We start from the raw sequence: 18,581 nt of genomic DNA on the forward strand, positions 1-18,581 counted from the left end.
CCAGTTTTACACATTGCTGGATTTGGCAAAATCACTCTAGACAGTAGAGCTGAGACCAGAGCACAGCCTTGTAACCACACAGTGAACCTGTTACCTGCAATATCGGACTCTTTGGAGAAGGCAGACGATAACCTACTTCATGCAAATCTGCATTTTGCATTTTCTTTTTCCAGCACAGCACAGAGTATAAATATTGAAATGATTATTCTGGAAGAGCCAGAACACAGCAGTTCTGTTTTGACAGGTGAAGTCCAACCTCCATTACTTCTTTAAGTAACAATGTACTGATGCCAAAATAAAATTACTCCAACTTTGTCCTACCTCCAATTACACACTCTTATTTTCAAGTATTTCTGTGTGATACAATTGCACTCTGAAGTCATTTCAAAAAAAAAAAAAAAAGTAACAAAAAACCCAAGACACTAAATGGCACACTAGCAGGGACCATTCTTGAAAACTCAGCAACCTCGTTGGAGCCATTTAAGATGCTGGTTTTCCCATCTATGTGTCTACTTAAATTAAACCACACAGTGCCCATGGGTCACTTGTATCCATGTTCCTTCCCAGGAGTCCCCCAGGCACTTTACTAGTTCTTAAATGGCAGTGACAAAAGTTTAGTCCATAACACCTCCCTTCACCCAGCCCAAACAGGCAGGGAAACGCCTACCAAAGGCATTAATTTCTTCTAGCTCCAGCCTGAGACACCTGATTGCACACCAGGTCGAGATTTTTCAAACTTGTGATTTGATGTTGTCACACAAGCAAAACTATGATAAATTTGCTTTAAGATATTTTAAGTAGCAGTCATGCAATCTCCTTTTCTTGTCTTAATATGCACAAGGTCCCTTAAATCAAAATGCAGGGTTTTTTTCTCAAAAAGATTATTATATGTCAAACAGCTATTAAAGAATCCCCATTCTCTCTCCATACATCCTGTGGCTTCTAGAACAGACACCCCAACTGCCAAAATTAGCGCTTCTGAGAGAAGCGAACTATATTGTTATAAAAGCAGCTGCACCAGGAAAGCAATGGCTAATACAAAATGTGAAAGGTTAATTGTTACTAAACCCAGCCACAAATAGCAGTTATGGGTCTAACTGGCACCAAAATGGTAGTATATCTCCTTCATTTCTGCCTGCACAAGAATCCCACTGTTATCAGCGTTTTCATATGTTAATCACTGTGTTCCCCTGCAGACATATAGGATGCACGCTGGATGGCTGAGCAGGAAGGCGTACGCCTCTACATCTCCAAACGGCCTTTAGATCCCTACGTATGCATTTCCCTTCGAGAGCAGCGTTGCCTCTCACCAAGCAGCACGCAGTGACCTTTTTTTTTTAATTTTCTTTTTAAACCAAACTCCTCGGGAGGCGTTTGCGTGCACAGAGGGAAGGGGCACGAAAGGATCGTGCGATCCTGCGTGACACATTTCTTGTGCGTTAAATGGATTATAGGAGCACGCATCCAGCACACGGGGACGCGTGCACGAGCGCGCGTGTGTCCGAAGCGATGCCGAAGCCTTCCCGGTATGTGCTGGCCTCCGAGGATCATGAGTTCAGCCTGCACCTGTGCTTCTTGTTCCAAAGCGACAAGTTTGAATCCTGGCACCGCCACCACCCGGCTGCGAGTCCAAGAGCATAATCCGATGCGAACCGTGCCAGCAAGGGGGACAGCTCAGCGCCGCGGCGGGAGGGGAGGACCGGAGTAAACAGTACTGCCAGCTGTTGGGAGAAACCTCTTAAATTACCCGCTGCTGACAACGGGGGCTGGCAGCGGGTGCAGCTAAGCCGGCACCAAACAGGGTTTAACTGCAAGTGCAGCCAAGGACAAACTACGGTCACAGCACCGTTTCAGAAGTCTCCGTCTAAACCTTCTCGGCACGCTGCTAAATCCTGTCCAGCTCCGTCTGCTCTGCACCCGTCGACGGCAATGGGCAAATTTGCTGCGCTGTACTTCGCTCTGCTACTGGCCTTCATAGCAGATCGCAGCAAGTTCCTGCTAAAAAACCAAGTTTAAGATGCAGATATGCACGGAGAGCCTCTGATTTATTAACAACTCTCTTCCTGATGGACTGAGTCTCCACAGCTGGTAATGTGGTCACGCAGATCAATTTTCCGTACTAGCACGCATCACCCAAACAGTCACATACCCTGCCCTTAGCGGCAGAAGCTCCTTCTCCAGTCTCCATCCACCTTCCTTCCAGCCCAGGCAGCTCCTCGCCCTGGACCCTTCCCTGCGGCAGCCCTCCCGCTCCTGACCCACTGCCAAAGCTGTCACTGCTTCTCCCTTCCCCGTTTAGCATGGATCTCATCCCGACCAACTTGTTAGTCCTCTTACAGGCTTCATCATGTGCCAACAATTAAGCCTTGATGCTTGATCCTACCCATAAGCAATGCAAGCGCTTGTGATGGTAGGATTATCCGAGATACGTGTGTCATGTTTTCTACTAAAAATTACAGCTAAATCAGGAAGACTTTAAAGGACATGAACACATTGCTGATCATCACAACTGTATCCACAGTACAGCGTAAAAGGGGGGAGCTCTGCTCCGTATCGTATTCGCTTTATTGTAAGTTGATATTAGAAAGCAAGATTACAAGATCCATCAACAGAAACCTTGCATTTAACTGCTGACTTGCAAACAGTTGTTCGTGTCTACCCCTTAAAAGCCTCAGACTCAAAATCCCTTGCAATCTTAGACAGGCTCAAGGCTGTAACCATGTGTCTGCTGAACACTGCTGAAGTTTGAGCTTTGCCACCTTTTAACACCACTTCTGAGGCTCACAAAGCCCAAACACACTGTGACACCTACAAGGAGTCAACCAAGTCATCACACCTTGGCAGGGAAGACCTTAGGAACAACTGGTACTTAGCTGACCCGTTCAGCTAAGCAGTAACAGTATTTTTCTCCCTACCATCATCCTCCTTTTCCTGCTATCAAGCGGGCAGTGTTGGTGGGATGTATTTGCTGATGCAGCAGGGCCAGGCAAAAAAGCCCGACACAAACGCATCCTCCATCTCCACCAAACATACTGGGAACCATGTACTGAACCCTCCTCCAAGCTGCAGAAATTCCCACCCTCGACATTTTTTAGGACAGTTCTAGCACAGCAAAAACACGGACATGAAGGAAGTCATCTCTGTGACCTGGGGGACCTAGAGGGCAAATTAAATGATCCCCCATTTTGGGGCTATGGGAGGGGAGGGCAAGTGCTGGGCATCGGGAGCTTTAGGAACATCTATCTGTGTGGCAGCCACAGAGCATCGCACAAATGGAGAAACTAGTGGCAATGTGGGAATCAAAGCACAGGTAACGCAGCAAAGATCTCTTGCCTGTAGCAATGCCAGTTTATCATGTACAGTGACATTTCCCAATCCTAGCATTTTTGGAGAGAAACCCATTTTATAAATGGCAGCAAACCCCACAATATTTAAAGGCACTGGGGCTATCTCAGAAAGGCAGCTCCCATCCTCAGAGCGCCAACCAACACATCCTTATTGCCCGGGCTAAATGTCGGGGCTCACCTCCGCCCCGGTCCCTCCGGCCCTGGCGCACACTGATACTGCTGGGAACGAAAGGGTCACGTTGTTGACCCACCTGCTCCTGTTTTCTTCAGTTGGATCTAGTCAAATTTCAGCAGCTGCAGAGCAGCACAAAGCGCCCCATTGTTATCTCCCGCGCAGCCGGAGAGGGAGCCACGGGGTGGTGGGTTTTTTTTTTGTTGTTGTTTCTTTTTTTTTTTTTTTTTTAAATTGAAATAAAATAAACTGCCAATGGTGGCTGCACTTGCCCCACACGCGTTTCAAATGTTTGTTACATGCTCCAAACTTGATGCGGCAAAATCCATAGTTTGGCATTTTCTAGAGGTCTCTGCTGGGGCAGGGGAGGAGGAGAAGAGGGGAGGATGTGCCGCGGGGCAGGAAAGACAGGGAAGGGGAGGAAGCAAAAACAAAACCAAAAAGAGCTTTCGCATATCCCTTTTAGGGTTTTCAAATGTTTTTCTTCTTTAAAATTATATAAACCCTCCAATAGTTTAACTTTTCAGCTAGGAAATTCAGCTCAACTTCAAGTGATCTCTAGAGTCAAAAACCATTTGCTGCTTGAAAGAGGAACTGCGAAAGCCGGCACCGTGCGGTCTCACCGCGTCCTTCGGCAGAGACCGTACGCATTGGCAGGAACATCTGATGCGCTGTAGAAAACATTACTGGTGCTTAACATGTAAAAAAAAAAAAAAAAAAAGGAGTCATTTTGGTATGAACGGTCTCCAGAAAAGTCCAAAGCAGCCCCATTATGGCTCCCTACAGATAGTATTATTTCTAATGGAATATAGATTATATAGCATTATATCATTAAGGTTTCCAATTTTCATCTTTATTATTTACCATCAAATACCTGATGAAAAAAACAGCCAAGTTACCGCAGCTTGTCCGTGGCTATAGAGGAAAGCCAGTGCAACCCCCTCCCACCCAGCCCTGCACGCTGCACGTTCAGCCTTCCCGCATCCCAAACCAGTCTTCTGTTTGCATGGACAGTCGCGGAGAAAGCAATGAGACAAAGAAGGGCAGAAAGCCTTCAGAACTAAATACAAAACAGTCATGTCCAAAGATAATGAAGTTTCTTATCTTCAATTAATCTAACTTTCTGAGAAAAAAATCATCTGGTCGAAATCAAAACCCATACCTAGCTATGGTAGAAATAGCTCAGAGAATTTATTTTTATTAATACCCCTTCCTAAAATACAGGATAAGTTGAAGCAGCAAACCATCTCTCTTTTCATATACATATCCAGACATAAAATTTATCGAGAGCACGTTTGCATGGCACAGACAAATGCTTCTACAACGTACACGCGTTTTATAGCTTGCTCTCCGCAGCCAGCACACAGAGGAGCTGGGGAGCGGACAGTGCAGCTGTCTCCCTATGAATATTGTGTGTCAGACGCCCCGGCAGCCAAAGCAAGGGAGATACCCAATACGGACTGACTTACACTGGAATTAGATTAACTGCTCCTGAGCCTCTCCTCCCTACCTCCCTGAAATTTAGTATGATATCATTTCAGCTATAGCGTTAAAACACCTGTTGAAAATAGTATGGGTTACACTGATGACTACAGGATATTCTGACCAAGGACTTTAGTCTGCAAATACTCATCGCAACTACCACGTGCGGTTCAACCGATGCAAATGGACCCGTGTCTGGCAGCGAGCAATACGCTGAGTAATTAGGTGTGTACCTGCCAGTGTGCTCCCATGGGCACTGGGCTGCTCTTCGCTTCTGCACCCACTGATCATCCCTATCACCTTCCCCGTCAGGGTCTCTTCCTTCACACTGCCATCCGTACTCATCTCCCACTTGCAGAAACGCAGATCAAATTAGAAAATGCTCAGAACTGTACTGATATATCAGTACTTTTTTTAATAAGAACATACTGCTTTAAAGGAGAACAGTCAGGTCAAACCTAGCCCTTTTTTCCAGCTATGAAAGATAAATCTCAAAAAAAAAATCCCCCAAAACCAAACAAAAAAAACCCTCAACCCACCCATGAAAAATAGATGTTTCTGCTTTTTCCTTACTTTTTTAATTTTTTTTTAAAAACAAAATACTCTGTAAATCTTTCCAACTTTCATCATTCATAGCAACAACTTCCCCAAAGGAAAGCAAAGCTCCTAACTATCCTAAAAAGAGCTGCATTGTTTTGAAGTGTCTTGCTAACATGTCCTCTAGTAAGTTAAAATACTGCGCCCGCCAGCTAACTACAAATACCTTTTTTATCTCCAGCGTGAAATACTGGCCACACTAAAACCCATGGCAAAATTATCACCAGTTTCAACTGGGTTTGGCTTTCACGCAAGAGTTTCATATGTCTCAGCTACCACCTGTTGAAACATGCTGGTTCTTCCTCTCCGTTGAAGACAAGTGCCAGGGAAGCGGGCTCACCAGCCAGCCCTGAGGCAGGGGAAGAGCATCATGGTGCTGAAGATGACACTAAAAACCCAAGTGAGCAGGATCCGTCCACAGCTGTGCCATTTCAGGCTTAAGGAGAGCAACAGCTAGATTCAAATGGCTTAGACTACAGAAGAAGGAAACTCTTGGAAAGCAAAGGATGTTCAGTGAATGGCTTTATCTCGCTGTGCAGAAGTTCACACCGTGATCGCTCGTGCTCTGCGCCCCAGAAGCACTGGACCCTCCACAAGGCATCGCCAGCAGCTGTCCTTCCCCTGCAACATTGACCCTTTTTGCCTTTTTTCCAGCCATTTTTCCCTTTCCAGAAGGACAACAAACCTATCAGGGGGACAGACTCACTCCCCTCGCTCTCTGGCTTTCCAAATATCAGTAAAAAGTAGAGGCACAAAGAGCACAAGTTTGTGTCAAGTTTTAAAAGTTTCCCAGGGCTCCTGATGGACAGGATTCCTGGTGATTCCTGATGGAAAGACCAGGTCTCTCTGCAGTCACATAATCAGTCTGTAAACATGAAAACCCTGTTAATAACGTCAGAGAGCAGTTCTGAATCTCCTCCATCAGCAGGCAGAGCACACGTGCAAGACTTAACTTTGAAATAATTTAGGTCTTCAATCAGGGGGAAATTTAAGCCCAGGCATTAGCATGGCACACACCATAGGAGCACAGCAAAGCTCTCTTTTCAACGGCTATAAAGCAGAAAGTTTGAACTTTAAGACTTGAAAATACTGCAGAGCAACAAGAATGCCTCATTCTGAAGTCACCCCCAAAAAACCCAAGTACAACAGATGCTGACCTCAGAAGCACATCTGAACTAGGGCAGAGAAAGAAGGAGAGATGCTTAAAAAAGGAAGAAATCAGTCCACCACAGCTCTGAGGAAAAGAAAATGAGGAAAGACAATGATTTATTGCTTCTCAATTTGGTGGTGCCTTTCACTTACAGATCCCAGAACAGAGAGAGATGTCTTGCAAGCCGCCTGCCCCACGGGGTCTCGAGTCTTTTCAGAGCTATGAAAGCCAAAGCTCAGAGGGCTGAAGGACAGAGTCCCCTTTAGCACCTTGTCCTGGGCAAGAGTAGATAACCCCAATCCTCCACTCCCACCCTCAGGACATGCTGCTGCCACGAACACCAACATGCCCAAGATCTGAACTAGCTTCCCGCAGTTAAACTCTGCCATATCCATTTTCCCAAACCACCACCTCTATTAAATGTTTCAGATTTCTCATCTGCCAAAGAGATAAGAGATTGGTGATACTTCACACTTCTGCAGCCAACAGAATAGTTCTTGATGTTGTTAGAAGATTTGGAAAAATGTTATCAATAACTTTTGTTCTTAAAGTATAAACCACACACAAAAAAAATTTAGCATAAAAACTTTTAAAAGCTTCCAAGTGCTCTCCAGGGTAGTCATTAGAAACTACTTAGGTAACAGGAGGGTGATAACAGTGAGTTAATGCAGCGTTAAATTAGCCCTCCTTCCATGCAGAACTTTAAGTGACAGAGGAATCAGTTGGGAGGATTTTTATTTTATTTTTTAAATAATGAAGTTAATGGATTTCCTGTTTTTAGCTCTGTGGGCGGCTGTCATTTTGAGGGATCCGTATATACTGTATTTAATTACTCTGTCTTAAAGTAACGAAAATAATTTCATCTGTGTTCGTATGAACTCGCGGGTGCCAGCACCTCTCAAGCTCGGCCATCAAGGCAAGAAGAACACGCAAGCATTGCTGTTTGTCAGTGAGGGGTCTGTTGTCTCTGGAGATGCGTAACCACAGCAGCTTCTGCTTACTCACTGGACTTCTCAACATCTCAAGCCATCCCTCAAAATCTTCACACGGCCAACAGCCACAAGAACCTGTGCCACAACTCTTGGTGAGCTGAGGGCAACGAGCACTAGGAGTGGTTCACAGCCAGGAGGTAACAGTGGTTTCCCAGTGTTCCCCACCATCCTCCTGCAGGCACGGCTGAGGTTGGTGCTGGGCCCCAGGGCAACCCAACAGCAGGTTTAACAGCTCCTCTGGACTCACCTCCCACAGTGGGGAATCCACCCCATTTCCCCCTAACAGATTACTAGGAGCAGGGTCAATGATGGACATCAATAAATTTAGACAAAGATCAGCAGGATTTAGGCTGGCCACAAAGATGGGGGGAGAAAAAAAGCTGGGCATCCTGCAACAGTCCACAAACAACGTGCGACACAGAGAACTTCGTAAATGAAATGGGAAGCGACAGAACGGACTGACTGTGAAATGAGATGTCTGTTCCCGGCTCTGTTCGACGCAGAATGAAAGGAGCGGCCAAGGACAAGTGATGCCACCATGACCAGGCAATATGATCCATTTAGCACTGGTGCTACACGTTGCATTAGGGCACAGCAGCGTGCTCCCACTCAATCAATTCTCAGCAGAAGAAAAGAAAGCACCTTTAAAGGCTTGAAACAAAAAAGCCTGAAGGCAGAGAACAATCCCTGGCTGACAGGAGTTGTCGGAGGGAAGCTTTCCCTGCAGAACCGATAACCTGCCTACTGCTGAGCTCTGTTTTGCTTTGAAGCAGCTGGCTCTGGTACTACTGGAAGCAAGTCTTGATGGATCACTGGTTTGAATCCAGTATCATGATTCCTCCGTTCCCCGGTGCGGAGGTTCAGGTATATGCTGCACATACCAGCAGAGACCATCTACTGCCAGGTTCCCATGGCACTAGGAAAACAAAAGGGAAAATATGTATCATCACTAAGGAACTCCGGTTCCTGGAACAAATAATTATAACCTGGAAGGGATTTTCTTTCCAATTATCCTCTCTGTGCCGATTGCTTTGAAGTCCATGATATAACTAAAAGCCAGTTACAGTTTTCTGGAGAGTTTTCTTTCTGGAAATCCATGATGATCAGATGAAAAGAATACACGATGGCACAGCCAAGTGCATAGCGTCAGGAGGTTTTGGCTTAAAAGAAAATGAGCAAAACCAGAACATACCCAAAAGAAAAGAAGGGCAGAGACTGACCCTCACCTACGAAACCAGAACAGTCAAGGTTTGTTCAGGAATCAGTAGTTATTATACACGTTCCTGCTATGCGACTGGAACAGCCCGAAATCCACTTCACGTAAAAACATCCCATTTGCTCAGCCCGGAGCTGGTCTGTACAGAGCTCTGCAAACACACCGCTCTTCTCTGCAGGGAGGTCTACACAGAAATCCTGCACCGGTGTTTGCAGCACCTTCCCTCCACGAAGCTAACGGCGATTCAGCAACTGAAAACTCTCAAAGCCCCTTTATAGCAATGAATGGCCAAGCAAAGCTTCAGGAAGCTGAAGTGGTGGCTCTGAAAGCCTTAGAGAGACGAACCTCAGCTCCCAGCCCTCTTTCACAGGGAAATATATGTTTCTCTCCCAGCATTGATCAAGAGCTGGTACGGGACTGATTGGGTCAGAAGTTCAAGTCTACCCCAACACGATTGAGATATACCAGAAGACCATCGCTGTTGCATGCAACGCACGCTCCCTATCCCAGCTTGCCTCTCCCAGCAGGGCCCCCCCTCCACCAGCACCCCCCACTACTCTGGGGATGGCCCTCTGCTCGGCTTTGGTGGCCACTGCAGTCCATGTGGTCACCGGACATAAACTGCGCCAAGAGAAGAGGCAGGGAGAAAACCAGTGGAAATGAGCACAAATGTTAATTTAGGAAATTTAAGGTCGTGCTGGGATCAGCCGGTGGGGACTCTGACACTGCCTTGGGGCTAAAACTCCAGGCAAGGTCATCTTGCAGCTTGGTCCTGCTACAGGTGGACTTGTTCAGAGATGGAACAGGAGCCTCCCAGCATCTGGGAGAAGTGGCACCTTATTCCCACCTGCAAAGCACTCTGAACCTTGGGAGGACACTGCAACCAAGGACATGAGGGTCCTCTGACTGAAAGACACCAAGGGCTTTGGAAAACAGAGCCGAGTTTGAAATACCGAAAAATCCCTTTGGTGCTCGCCTCTTCCAGGTTACATTCCTTCTTACTGTGCTTTTCTTCCTTACTCTCCACCAAGAAAGCCAGCAATTTCCACCTTCTCAAGCAACCTGTTGGACACATTTTATCTGTTCTTTACGGACAGGACCCCTGCAGTACTGTGCCATGTGCCTGCAGAGTTAAATTGCTAAAAACAGGTGTCTGTTGGGTGTTAAATCTATCTTCAGGCTGCTTTGGCAGCTTAAGAAACCATTAGCAGCTGTTAACATGGTTAGCATGGCAACGTTGAGCCTAACAGCTCAACCAGCCTGCTTTCTTCACCATTTCAAAACTATCATTCCCCACTTGTACACTTGAAGCAAGAACAAATTAAAACCAATACCATGAAGGCACCTGGCAAGCTATTTTGCTAGCAGACAGAAAGCGAGTCTTGAAATAAAAAGCATATTAGACAAATTTTTCCTGCCGTATCATGTGAGATTCCCATTGCCCTAGAAAGGTCACATTTTAGCCTCATGCAAGCACATGTTTTACCATCAACATTTGCAGATGATAAATACTCACCGAGGGACGACTCCTTCACTGGGCTTCCCCATCAGTTTGAAGTGGACCTCTCATTTAAAATTTTCTCTGCCTCCCTAATTTTGCCTGAACATAGCGCCTTTAAAGTACAGCTTGTATACTGAGTAGGGAGAAAAAAGCTGCATAGTTCATTAACCTCAAGGCAGATATACCCATCCAACACCCCAACAGCCGCAGGATCACAGGAGCGATAACAAAGGCGTAATCTCAAAGGTGATATGTGAGAAGACCACGAGCAGGTTATGGCCAACTTTTAGGTTGAACATGAAAGGCCATCCTGGTGCAGGAGAGGAAATACAGGTCCTGGCACTAAAAAGGAGTGCCAGAGAAGGAGAGCACAACTTTGCATATTAGCTAGCAGACACGGCACATTGGTTTCTGACGGGCTGTTCTTACCAGTGTATGGGCTGGAGAAGCCAGCCACGGTCACGGTCCCACCATTCAGCATGACAAACACTCACCCACACGCAGTTACACGCAACCCATCGTCAGATGCCTACAGAACGCGCACTCCAAACGCCCAGGAGGCATCATCAGCCCCGCGAAGCAGGTACGGAGCGGGAGCCGGGGGAGAGCCAGTGTTTGCACAGCCCAGATCCCGCCGGCCACGCTCACCCAAGGAAACAGCAGCAGCGCTCGAGCCAACAGCCATCCGGAGGGAGAGAACCATTTCCTTCGGCAGTGGCGAACTCCAAAAACTACTTTATCCCACACGTGGAGCTTTCAGTTACATCCCTGCACCATCTTTTACACTCAAAACCTTAAAAAAAAACCCAAACAAACAAAAAAAGCAGGATACTGTTTGTACAAGACAGCATGAGAAAACCACTACAGTACCTATAAGATGAATTTTCTGATTCTAAAAGGGGATTTGCTCTGTCCGGAGTGAAGGCTATTTTTCGGGATTACAATTAAATAAGAAAATTGATATTGCCGTGTCCTTTAGGACATCTCCGTCCCAGCAGAAGTAAACAAGACTCTCCATTCAGCTACATCACTCTGAAGTAACTCAACTAACTTTAACGAAGCTTCAGTGATGTAAATTTGCTGTAATTCAGGAATGGTTTAATCCAGGCATTTTTCAACATGATGAGCTCAGAAGTGGCCAAAATGACTAACGGGACCTCAACACCCACAGCTTTAACCTCCAAGAACAAAGGAAGAAAGAGGGAGCAGGAGGAAGGAAGACCAAATGCAGACCTCAGGAAATCAAAAAGCCGCTTTCAAAACCCATCTGATTTTAAAAAGATCTGATGGATATGTAGGAGGAAGCAGCAGTTTTTTGGCAATTACGGGACAAATGCCAAAAAGTCAACTGCATTAGGAAGCCTTTCTCTCCCTCCACAGTACAAAGAGATGAACAAACACACAAACAAGCAGAAATGCTGATGGTCAGAGACCTGAACTATGCACCAAGTCTTCCAAATCTTCTGAAATTTCCCTGTTCTTACAAAGAAAGAGATGAACTAGATCAGCAATCATTTAATTCAGTGCCTGAACAACTAAACTAACATATAATGCATTGAACATTATAAACAATAAAAGAAATCAGAAATACTTCAACATAATTATTTTCAGCAACAGCAAATGGATCTGTAAGGAACCATTCGGATGATCAGTCTGCAGGAAACATTAAACCTTCAACACGACTGTCCTACCCTGGCGAATCTGCTGCCACATATCAAGGCGAAATTACCAAAGCAGCAGTAACAAAACCCACCCATTGTAGAAGCTGGTGTTCTTCCCATCATTACTCATTTTGAAAAAAAGCCAAAAGTGTCCTTTGGACACCTTTAAAGCCAATCCGTTAATGGGTTTCAGAGACAGAGGGGGAAGGAGGATGCAGCCAGCACCGCTTGCAGCCAGCCCAGGACGCAGAGCTGCGCTCAGCCACCTCGAACCAAAAGCAGCCATTTCCAGCTTAAACAGAGAAGAGCTAATTAAAATGCTGCAGGCCTGATGTCAAGATTTCAGATGATGACCTCTTCACCCCATTCCCCAGAAACAGTTACAATTATTAAGTAGCATGTCAAAACCATAAAATTTTATCTATCTTTTTTTGCCATAAGGCAGCCCCAAACATTGCCCTAATTTTGCCTTTTCTCTTCCCTCTACCACAGAAATTCCCCACCATGATCAAATTACTTGTCAGTCTTCACCAGGATACACTGGGAGGAGAGAGAAATAATTGCAGGAGTCTTAAGATCTCAGGTCATTTGTTTAAGCTCTTTTCTCAGCCTGTCCTAATATTTTACTCCCTCTATGAAACGCAGATGCACAGCAGTCATCCAGAGCAGCTTCCACCCGTGTCAAACAGAAGTATACAGAAGCTCGGCTTATGACCTACAAAATAACAGGAGTAAATACCCAATTATAATATGCATCTAAAAAACAAATTTAGACTTTATCTGATAAAAAAAAGGTAAATATAAATCAGGTTTATGTTGAGAAACAGCCAGATGTGGCATTCATTAAGTGTTGCTCTTATTAACATGCCATTCACTGTGTTTCCTCGCCACATGTATAGATATTACTTGTTAAACTTGAAAATCTCAGACACTGGCAAGAGAGCTGGAGACAGACACCCCTATTAAGCTGAACCAGCAGCTGTGAGAATTACTGTGGATTCCATTTTTAGGAATAAGCAAGTTTCAGAGTGGTAACAAAACAAAAAGATAAAGCAACACAAAGCAGGGTTATTTATTTTGACAGCTGTGGTTTAGTTGTTTTAACTGTTCATGATGGTTTTAAAAGAAACTCTGAAATCCACTTTGTAAAAATAAGGAAGCCCCAGTAAGAGCAGCCGGGGCGTGAGTCTGGAGAGGAGACACGGCCGAACCGTGCGTTTTGGGGTTGGGGACAGCTGCGGGAAAAGGCTGGGACACCAGCGAAAGGCTCCGGTGCCCCCCCGGGCTGCCTGGTGGGGTTACGGATGCTCCCGGGAGCCGCGCATCCCCCGACGCACAGCACCCGGTGGGCGCAGAGTCCCTGCCACCTCCCCAAGCACAGGCAGGCAGACATGACCTAAGACCCGCCGCCCGACCCCGAAGCCCCCCCAGTTTTGCCACAGTAGGTGTTAGTGCCGGTAACAGCGGCAACGGGGCATCCTGCTCCCGGCGGGCTCCCACTGCTCAAACCCCTACAGGTGTCACCCGCCCGCCCGAGCGAAGCATCCATAGCAATGACCCAGGTTTGCTTTATCGGTTTAAAATACATATGAACGTGCTTCCCTTCAGCGGAAATTAGCCCTAGCAACACAGAGTATTTAGCATTAATATATTCCAAATATTTAACTCCCCTTTGCCTAAAGGGCATGGTAAATTACCATTCTAGGTCCTTTATTTCCTGTGCCTGAAAACGGGTCTTACCTCGATGCACCTTGAAAAGGTCTTGCCAAAAGCCCAGCGAGGGCGATGGGAGTCTGCAGGGAGGTTGTGCCCGGTGGGGGGCTGCGGCAGCCCCCGGCCATCGGCCCTCTGCTCCCCCGGCCGCTGATTCTGCAGAAGGGACACTGGGATGGGGACCGTGCGCGGCAGGACAGGCTCCCACACAAAGATGCAGCCACAAAGGAAAAATATGAGGGAAGAGGAGAAGAAAAACTTCCAAAACAAACCCAAAATCTATCACTACAGAAGTAACAAGGAAACTTCCAATGTTGAGGTTTTTTCTGCATGAGCATGAATTCCTCAGTAACCTTTCTATTTCCTTGAAAACTTTGAAACTAGAGGAAAACAGACCACTTTATATGTGTTTTCACATACACTTTCTCATTAGGGGGACCTGCACCTTAGCTCTGATATCGACATCCATCAGCAGAAGTTCTGCAGATACCCTAGGACTTCATTAAATAAAAATTAAAAACTACCAGATCAGGTATGTTGTTAATGATACAGCCACAGTTAACTGGCATTAACTGCACATCGTCTATTAGAATGATCACTGTTAATACTGCCTGAAGGAAAACAAGGTTCTTGATTCCTGGAAGTTGTGAGCCACCCTATTTTTTGGAAAACACTACACATTTGTTTTATGGTTGGGAATGCCAGATGGGATAAATTACTTTTACTGTGCCTAATCTTCCCCAACCCTTGGAAAACAATGTATATTTTTCTTTGTTTTCTGGCTATTTTGCAGAGTTGTTGCCTACTAATGAAAAGTCAATACCATTACATGCTAACAAAATGTAAAAGTAAAAATATTCCTCCAAAACCATTTTCCTGAAACTCCCTGAAGAGCCACGCTCAGCTTCCAAGAAGGCAGAATTCAACTTCAAACCTGGCAAAAATGGCAACTTAGATGTTATCGTTACGCTCGTAAAAAACACCCCAAAACTACTATTTAGACCTTCGGCAAAGGTGGGGCCCCGAGTCTTGAACACAGACCTGCTGCTCAGGTATAAACATGAGCAACACATGGTCGGCATCTATTAGGATTTATAGCGACCACAGTAGATTAAACAGTATTGCAACGCTGCTCCTTAACTCCTCCTGAATCATTGCATGCACAATTTTACATGCCTTGTGTTTCCTTTTTTCACACTATTTTGTTAAATCCAGCTAAACAGAATTATTCAGGTAAGAAACAATTTGTAAGCAGTGATAGTAAAGCAGAGTACAATGATTAAAAAAGTAATAACTGCCTGCCTGGGTAAATAGGAGGGTTTCTTTACTGAGATACTCAGGAAAGGCAAGCCAAAGGGCTCGGAGACACCATCTAATTGCGAAGGTTGAAGAGCTGCTGTTCAACGGCCTTTGGTAATTCACCTAAACAAGGAGTTTTCCCCCTGTAACTCAGCCCATCCTCAGCTCTATCACCTGGCAGCCCCGGGACACCAGTCAACACAGGACGGCTCAGCCCCCGGCACGCACACCCAGCACCGAGGTGCTCCCATGGTGGCACTGGTCACCTAATCCTGGGACAAATCCTTCCCGCGACAGAGTTATCGGAGTTTGGGTGACAGCCCTGCGCCCAGCTCCCTCCCGAGCCCAGGTCCTGGGGTGGGAGGGCTGAGCACCGCTCGCCCCACCAAGCGCCGGAGCCTGCACTGCAGCCCAGGCTGTGCCCCGCAAGCAGAGGAGGGTGGCGGGCACACCCGAGCCCTAAAACCGGCAAGTTCGGTGCCTGAAGACGGTTCTGGGCTAATGCTTCATTTTCCCCTTTTGCTTGCACTCTGCAGGCATTGCCACAGAAACCGCTGCTCTGCCAACCTGTCCTCACCTGTCCCCTCCGACGCAGTTTCCAAGCCAAAATTCATCTGGGACAGAAGCAAATGTTCTTGAGAGACCTGAGCTGTCACGCTCAACTGTCAAGAGAATAATTTGATGGGAGAAGTATCAAGGGAGCGATCAAGAAAATCTTGGAAAGGAAATTAAAACAGATATATGTTCTCAAAATTACAACATCCACTTCAAACTCGTGCTAGCTGAAATCTATATTTACCCAAGGCAAAGTAACTACATAATTGCACTCTGCAGAAATGACTATGCAAGACTAAACACGTGCCGCACACTCTGTGGGAAGTCTCCAGTCTTCCACAGTCTCCTTCAGGCTGTGCCACTGCCTCAGTTTACCACCTCTCCCGCGTCCTTTGGGCTAGGTGGCTTTGCACGCTAATTCAAGTACCACCACACCAGGCACCAAAGCGACACAGACCTGCTCCCGAGGCACCAGCGGTGGCACCGGCAGTCCCGGCACGTTTCAAACTGCGGGGCTCTTCATTTCTTATTTTCTGCCCCATCCATCAAACCAATTTCCCTTGACAGGGAATTAAGTACACTAACTACTTCTGTCGCAGGGTACTGCAGCCCCTCCAGCTGCAGGGTCTGGACAACTGTTGCAGCATCTATAGGGCCAGAGAGAGCGATGGAGGAATCCTGAAGCTCCTGACACAGCAACATTATGAAGCAACAGCTAATATTTTAAGCCTTGCAATTCTATTTTTATTCATGTCTACATCCCATAGTCAGTTAACAAAACATAGCAATAAAGACAACCCTAAATCCAGTCCCGTCTTTCCTCTCCTCTAGCCAGGAGATCATAAAAAAAAAAAAAAAAAAAAAAAAAAAACCAAAACAAAATACCAACAAAAACAAACAAACAAGAAACCCCACCACCACACTCACAGGATGCAATCTTTAATTTTAAATTGTCCAACACTTCAGCTGGCAATGCTTTTTTTTTTTCCAGCAATGCATTTTTAAAATCGTTAGCCCTTTCCCTACTTCCTAGAGCTCTTAACAAACATTTACTACTTATCGCTTCTGCTACAAAATTGAAACCAATTGCAAATTAATTCTCAGAGATGTTTAGAGCAAGAATTTTGCTCTGTTTGTGACCACAGATATTCAGCACAGATTCCTAAGGGTGTAGCACAGCACGAGGGCTGCTCACCCAAACTTTGTCGGGAAGAGAAGCCCGGATGACTATGGCCTGGCCACCACTTGTGGGCTGGCTGGGTTTGCACAGCCCACCACTTTGGTGTGAAAACCCAGCAGTGCCTAGCAAAGTGGTTTGCAGAGCCAGTTTATCAGCAAAGATGTCCTGATGCTCATGCAACCTCTGGTCACAGTCCTGATTCAGGTCACCCCAACAAAATAACTCTCTTGCCCCCCTGACAGATCCTGCATCAACAGCTTTCTGAAGAAAGACACGGGGTTGGGCATCCCAGCAAACATCTACCTACAGCAACTCCAAATGCTGCCCTTCTCCAGCCCAGCTGCAAACGCCGTGAAGCCTTCCTGGTAAAGAAAGGAAGGGAGAAAAAAAGAAGCATGTTTTCCCACAAATATTACCATTCCCCGAGTTCTGCTGAGAAGCTGCCAGTTGGAAGGATTCAGCGGTTTAATGATAACATAACACAGCGTACAGCAAGATTTTCCTTTGCCCCTCGCCGCCCCATGGCCACAAAGCAGCCAGCCACGGTTAGGCTGCCGGCAACCTGGGTGGTGGGTTTCCCATGCGTGCGACATCAAATTCACTTGCAAGGATATTCTGTAGCATATAATTAGAATTTTTGCTTCTAATTTGAAGAAGCAGCTTTTTATATTTTTATATAAACCGCTGAAATCAACCACATTAAAAAAAAATCACACAGGATAGTGACAACTGATATTAAACAGCTATTCACATATGTCCCAATACCACAAGACTCGTACACCCGCTCGGCTCTCCCCGCTGTAAGAAATCCAAATGACTTCAGTGCATAAAATGAACCATATGAATTAATCACTGGCTTTTCTGTCCTCACTCTACAGTGTTATTAACTCAGGCTGAAAACGCATGTGCCCCAGAACAAAGAGTGATCCAGCAAGGGAGCATGTAGTTCACTAAGCATTCAGCGACGTAAAGCCAACCTGGAAATGCAAAATAGCAAGTACTGCTTGGGGAGTTTCCATACAAATGGTTATCAATACCCCAAAGCAGGGGAAAATATCCTGCAACCGCTTTAAAGCTGAAATTGCAAGTGAATGGAAACACCTCTAAAATAGTCACTGAAAGAATGCATTCTTTTTATCGATAGAAATAACCATCCAGTCTTTGATGCAAACCTTCAATCATTAATGGGAAACTTGTCAGTAAAGCTGGGGGCTGAAATTCAGTAACTGGAAACATGTGTGAAGGTAGCCCGAACACCAGCACCGCTTACTCCAGTGATTTATCATACACCTGAGGCCACAGTACACTCACACCAATAAAGCCCTGGATGGAAGGGAGAAAAAATGTTTTATTTTAAAATAATTTGAAACATGGTAAAGGAACCAAAAGCAATTCCAAAATACCTGCGTTATTTGTTAAAATAATTACTCTATAAAACAGCCAATTTTTAAATATTACCGTGTGCAGTAAACTTTTATACAAAAAATTACTCTTCTCTCTCATAAATGTAATATTGCTCAGCTGGTCTCGAAAGCCACTTAAAAGAGATCAATAGCTTTTTAGCACAACACAATGTCCCACTCTAAATGACTACATGGAAGGATATGTGCAGATATCAAAGAGAAAACATTTTTTGAAGTATCTAGAAACGTGGAAATAAAGAGAACTGAGCATAGCAAGCCTCTGGACCAAAAGGAGTGAAAAAGTGCTTTGCTT

At 45.6% G+C, this 18,581-nt stretch overlaps 1 protein-coding gene across 1 annotated transcript in view; it reads right to left on the minus strand.

Annotated features, from left to right (window-relative positions):
- Positions 1–18,581, minus strand: part of LMF1 (lipase maturation factor 1) — a 205,963-nt gene that overhangs the window by 145,886 nt on the left and 41,496 nt on the right.

Source organism: Aquila chrysaetos, chromosome 25, assembly GCF_900496995.4.
Source record: "Aquila chrysaetos chrysaetos chromosome 25, bAquChr1.4, whole genome shotgun sequence".
NCBI lineage: Eukaryota > Metazoa > Chordata > Aves > Accipitriformes > Accipitridae > Aquila > Aquila chrysaetos.